The sequence below is a fragment of the Sceloporus undulatus genome, chromosome 1, assembly GCF_019175285.1.
Source record: "Sceloporus undulatus isolate JIND9_A2432 ecotype Alabama chromosome 1, SceUnd_v1.1, whole genome shotgun sequence".
NCBI classification, from domain to species: Eukaryota; Metazoa; Chordata; class Lepidosauria; order Squamata; family Phrynosomatidae; genus Sceloporus; species Sceloporus undulatus.
The window spans coordinates 298,049,871-298,055,870 of record NC_056522.1 but is presented as its reverse complement, the minus strand read 5'-3'; the positions used below and the strand labels follow the sequence as shown (position 1 = coordinate 298,055,870).

Here is a 6,000-nt window from a genome sequence, read left to right as displayed (position 1 = left end):
GTAATTAGCAAGGGGAGGAAGTGGAAATGTAAAAAGTAGAAACATTAATCATTGCCTTGACTGGCATTAATAAACAATAATTGGATGGGAGCACATAGATTCTAGCATATATGAACTGCTTACCTTTTGATGAAAAGTCAAATAGCTGAAAGTTAAAATAGACTGTTTTCTGTATTTATTCTTCATATTTGAAAGAAACCAGACTATGGTGTGTTTTTTTTCCCTTTTTTTGGTTAACTGCCATCAAGTTGACTTTGACTTATGGTGATCTTATGAATGAGAGACCTCCAAGTCACCCTAACATAAACAACCCTGTTTGGGTCTATCCATATGGAATGTGGTCTTACTCTTTTCCTACTGTCTACTGCCTTACCAAGTATTATTGTCTTCTCTAGTGAGTCATGTCTTGCCATGATTTGGCCAAAGTACAACAGTCTCAGTTTAGTCACCTTGGCTTCTAGGAAGACTTTAGGGTTGATTTGCTCTAGAACTCACTTGTCTTTTTAGTAGTCTACAATATTCACAGAAATTTCTCCAGCACTTTTCAAATGAGTTGATTTTCTTCCTGTCAGCTTTCTTCACTGTCCAACTTTCACAATCATACACAGAAATTGGAAATACAATGGCATGGACAATCTCAACTTTAATATTCAATGATACATGTTCCTCTGACTTTTGATGACTCACTCTTCCAACACTTTACAGATGAGTTTCATTAACTCAATGAGGTGTCTACTTTTTCATTGATGAGGCTTGCTTGGGATTGTTCTCTCATGTGGTCCCAAGGCTTGCCTACAAAAGAGTTGCCACCTCCTTGAGTTAATGGAACCTGTATGTATAATTTGCAAGCACTGAAAGATCAGGCTTTCATCAGTTCTTCCTACAAAGAGTCGCTTTGGACTACTCACATACTCACTTCTTGACAAGGTAAAAGGGGAACAAAGGTGACCAAAAAAAAAGAGAAGAAAAAAGATTTGCTCTTTCACTTTACTGTCAACCATCCTCCTGTTTTGCTCTCCTCCCTTTCTCCTCTAGCCTCTAGCTGGCTTTATGGCTCTGTGCAACAGAGAAGCCAAGATCAGTGTATACAGAAAGACATGAAAGGGAGAGAAGCGAAGTAGGTGAGGAGGTTGGACAGTAGTCAGAAAAGAGGCTGGGAACCACACAGCTCCTTTTGCCCTGCTTTGTCTTCTCTTCATCTCCCCCTTCCACCAGCCTCCTCAGGGGGGCTTTGTGTAGGTGTAGAAGATACCAAGAACTATGTGGTGATCCCTGTTTCCCTTTGCCTTCTTTCAGGGTCCCCTTGGGCTTTGCTTGAAGTTGCTGTTGTCATCATGGCAAGGACTTCTTTCTCTCCTCCACCCCTGACATGTTCTCTTTTGGCTCATCTTCTCTTACTCCTTCCCCTGCTCTGCCTGTTCTTCCTTCATGGGAAAGTGAGGCATGCAGGAGTTGTGTCAGGCACATGAGAGAAAGGGCAGAAGGGTTGGAGGGAGAAAAGGAATGAAAGGTGACTGGCACTTGCCTTCTCTCCATGTATCCACCACAGGCATCAAAGGGGAAGGAAAGAAGCAAACGCCTGGCTCCAAAGTCTGCCACATGTATGGTCTTCTTCCCTTCTAGGTGTGTTCCTACATGACCTGCCACCATCTCAGCTGCTTCCTGCTTGTTTGCCAGAGAAAAGGTACTGGTAGTTTTGTGTTTATATGTTGTATGGAAGGAGAAAAGAGACCAAGACCTCTGCCACTCCTGGTTTTGAGTGGTAGGAGGGATGAAAAGAATAGACTTTGGGGAGCTAACAAGCTGATGTACTAATTTCTCTTTTTGAGACACTCTTGCATGGATAAGGACAGAAAAGTCTGGTTATCTATTCCTGTTGTTGTTGTGTGGCCCCAGGTCACGTTTGACTTATGGCAACCCTAAGGCAAACTATCAAGGGGTTTTCTTGGCATGTTTCTTCAGAGGGTGATGCCATTGCTGAGAGTGTGACTTTCCCAAGGGCACCCAATGGATTTTTATGCTGGAGTGGGGATTTGAACCCAGGTCTCCAGATCTGTAGTCCAACGCTCAAATTACACCACCACACTCAAAAGGTAGGAAAGCCCAATGTGTATGTGTACCCTATGTGTATGCTTAAGCCCTACTTCAGAGAACCACTTAGAACCAAACAAGAAATATATTAACTATTAAACATTTGCATTGTTGTTGTTGTTGGATGCCTTCCAAGTAATTTCTGACTGATGGCAACCCTTAGGTAAATCAATTACAGTCAGTCCTCCATATTTGTGCTTTGACATTTGTGGATTTGATTATTTGTGGATTTGACTAATATGTTCCCTCTAGGTATCTCTATGTCCTTCAGTGCTACTCTATGATCAACTTCTGTCAGACACTAACCACAGAGTGGTGCTGCGGGACCTAGTGATTCCTAGAGAGGTGTTCTCTCAGGTAAATAAATAGTGTTTATTTGCAGTTTTTCCACTTTTATGGGAAAGTACCTCTAATCCCAGCAAATGTGGAGGGCCCATTGTATAGGGTTTTCTTCACAAGATTTGATCAGAGGGAGGTTGCCACAGCCTTCCTCTAAAGCTGAGAGACGTGACTTGACCAAGTTCACCCAGTGGGTTTCTATGGCTGAGCAAGGATTTGAGTCCTAGTCTCCCGGAGTCCTCAAACCACTACACCAGGCTGGCCTACTGCTTGTGTATGTGTGTACTGTTTGTGTATGTGTGCATGTGCCTTCAAGTTGCCTGACAACCTAAGGCAACCACATAAATTTCACAGGATTTTCTTAAGCAAGGAATACTCATAGGTGGTTTCGCTAGTTCCTTCCTCTGAAATATAGCCTACACAACCTGGTTGGTGGTCTCCCATCCATCTACTAACTAGGGATGACCCTGTTTAGCTTGGTGTCTTTAGGGTATTTAGTCCCCTCAAATCATTTACTGGCCAGTCAATTAATTGGGAGTTTCTGGTTACCAGTAAATCACTTCAGAGATCCTGGTTCAGAAATTTCAGAAAGTGATTCCAAGTAGCCTTCTGGAATTGGAGATTGCACATAGGGCAAAGCATGTTGGCCTTTTCTATGAACAAGTGACCATCTTTTGAACATTTTAAGATGTGTGTCTTGCTTCTGCTGTGTATTAGATTGTCAAGCCTCTTCAGTGTAATTAAGCAGCAACTACAAAAAACCAAGAAAGGTAAAAGTGAAACTCAGACAGCCTTTTTAAACAGTCCTGTAAAATAACATTTTTATTTTCAAACACATCTTGAAAGGTTAACTGGAAAAACATGTTATTTCAGCTGTACTGAATTACTAAGAAGATGTCTCTCAATCTTTAGAAATAAGGTGATTAATCAGCAAATAACTCATTAGGTGTAAAAAAGCAGTATGTTTGCTACTGGTAGGAGGAAGACACTCTTTAACAGAAAAAAGGTACTAAAAAGGCAAAAGTAATTGATTACTTCTGCTACAGATTCAGAACTTAAGATAATCTTCTAAGACCTCAGGAGATTTTCATCTTTTGGAGGATGAATGTAGAGGCATCCTTCTGCAAATGAAAAAATAATTCAGTGAATAATGGCAAAAATGGCAAGTCTTCAATTCAGGCTTATGGGATTCAGAACAGGAATAACATTCCAAACCATAGCAAAATCTTTATTGGCAACTTGGCACACTTGAAGACAGCAGGAAAAATAAAGCACAGTTGTTTCATTACACACAATGGAAGGCTAAAGAAGATCATCATCCTATCAAGCCATTACACCAGCACAATGAAATACCATACACAGTGTTCACGGCTAGTGTTCTTTCACTAAGGCCCCATTCCCACTGGCGGTTTTGCTCTGGATGGAACTGGGCAGCTTCGGGGGGCCCCCTCCCGAATCTCTCCGTAAGCAAGTGCTCACTACTATCAGGGGCATTTTAACCCGAATGCCCTCTTGGGGAAATCGGGTTTAACATGAAGGTGCCTGCTGTCAATCAAGCGATCGTCATAGGTGACGTATGCAGCACTCATTGGGGCATCGGAAGTATGCTTTCCCCCCTCCTTTTTTTTTTAAAGAGCCAGGCACAAAATGCACCAAAATGCGCACATTTTGTCAGATTTAAAAACCTTGTGTGTGTGTGTGTTGTGGGCATTTGGGTCAGTGCAGGTTATGATCTGCCCTTGGCCCCATTTTCAACCCCAAAATGCAAGCTAATGCATCCTGTATCCCCAGCTCCATGCCACCTCAGAATGCCTCTTACACATATAGTAGTAGTAGTAATAATAATAATAATAATAATAATAATAATAAATTCCTCACCTTGGAAATGCCAGAAAAGGATGCATTCTTATTTTGCTTTCTTTTCATGTATTCTTTTTTGGTTTCGAAAGCAATTCAGGGCTACCCCTGAATTCCTTAGAGACAGTAGCAAAAGCATGTATCAATTTGCCAAATTGACAAGAGCAACTTTGTAACATTCGAATTGTAACATTCATTTGCAAAGGAAAAAAGTCTTGCCCTTTGCAACATTTCCTCTTTGCTGGAAGCAAGCAAATGAAAGGGAACAAGCAGCTAGCCACGTTCTAGCCATCTATATATCTGCCTCAAGCAAAAAACATGCACATTTTTTTATCATTTTTAAAAAATTAAAAAATAAAAAAAAAAAAGGGGGGGGGTGAAGGTGCCTGATGGGAGCTCCGTTCATGCCCTGTCTCTGACCTGACCTGAACCGACCCTTTTCCTCCTGCTTACATTCTCTTCAGAGGTTTGCCATTGCCTTTCACTGAGGCTGAGAGAGAGTGACCTGTCAGTTCCAACTAAAGTAGACCCATACAATCAATTGGGTATAAAAGGGAAATGTAGTGCAGGCATTCTGACTGTAGCATCCACATATAACACTAATAACAATAACAATAACAATAATCCAGGAGCAAGAGGAAATGAAAGTAGCACAAGCAAGCACACAGACATGTCACCCAAAAGATCATGCACATAGATTGTCAAAAATAAAAAAGGCACCTTCTGCTGCAGCCTGATTTCCCTACATCCCTCCTCCGGCTTGGCCCCACAGCCCAATTTCCCTTAGCAATCCTCCTCTTCCTCTCTCCTTCCGACCCTCCCCTTCCTCTGACTTGCCCTGGCTCCTTCCTCCTCCTCCTCCTCCTGCTCCATTACAGAATGGCCATGGCCCCCTTCTTCCCCCCTGGCTCCTTCATCCTCCTCCTCCGTCACTTTCTCCAGCCCCCCTGCCCTCCCTCTGGCAGCCCTTTGCAGCCCTCGTCACCCTGATTTCCCCTTTTAGCCTTCTGTCACCATTGAGCCTCCGATTCCCCTTTCTGCATCCAGGATCTTTCCTTCTCCCTCCTACTTCTTCTCCGATGAAGGGGAGGGAATGCCCTGCCCTCTGCCCTCCCCCAGACCTAAATCCCTCCCTGAATTTGCCCCGATCATGATCGGGGGCAAGTTCATATTCAGCAGAACCCGGGGTTTCCCAAAAGAAATGCTATTTGCCCCGATTTCTTTTAACCCGTTTTAAGGGGCATTTGCCGTGGAACGGGTGTGCAAGCCTCTGATTCGCTTGTGGGGGATTCGGGGTGAATATGAACTTCACGTGCAAGGATCGAATCCTAATCCAGGTTAAAATGTAGTGTGAATGGGCCCTGAGTTTAAGATGCAGTTGTAGATTACTGATTTCATAGTTGGCAATATTGGTTAAGCAATTCACAGCACTAGTCTTTAAGACCTGAATGTTGTTTTCATGACAATGAATATGCTGAAGGAAATACTCCTCTACTTAGCTCAGTAGCTGTAACCTTTAACCACTGCTAATAAAAGCAACCATAGTGCTTGCATGGAGGTAACAGAAAGAAATGCTGAATCTGCAATCAAACATGTGCATATTAATAGACCAAGTTTGCCATCCTAGTAAGAGCAGTACAGGTCTTGGGAGATAAACAGCAAGTGAAGTGCCTAGAACAAGTTGCTACATGTATTTACTCTACTTGTACTCAG

The 6,000-nt window shown here is 42.7% G+C and overlaps 1 protein-coding gene across 4 annotated transcripts in view; it reads right to left on the bottom strand.

The window, feature by feature from the left end:
• Positions 1-3,223: 3,223 nt before the first annotated feature.
• The window catches only part of TRIM44 (tripartite motif containing 44), a 197,973-nt gene continuing 195,196 nt past the window's right edge, over positions 3,224-6,000 (bottom strand). For all 4 annotated transcript variants that reach the window (XR_006105019.1, XM_042479225.1, XM_042479195.1 and 1 more), the window contains one exon: positions 3,224-3,551. The gene's annotated coding sequence lies outside the window, so the exon portion shown is untranslated. The remainder of the gene's footprint in view (positions 3,552-6,000) is intronic.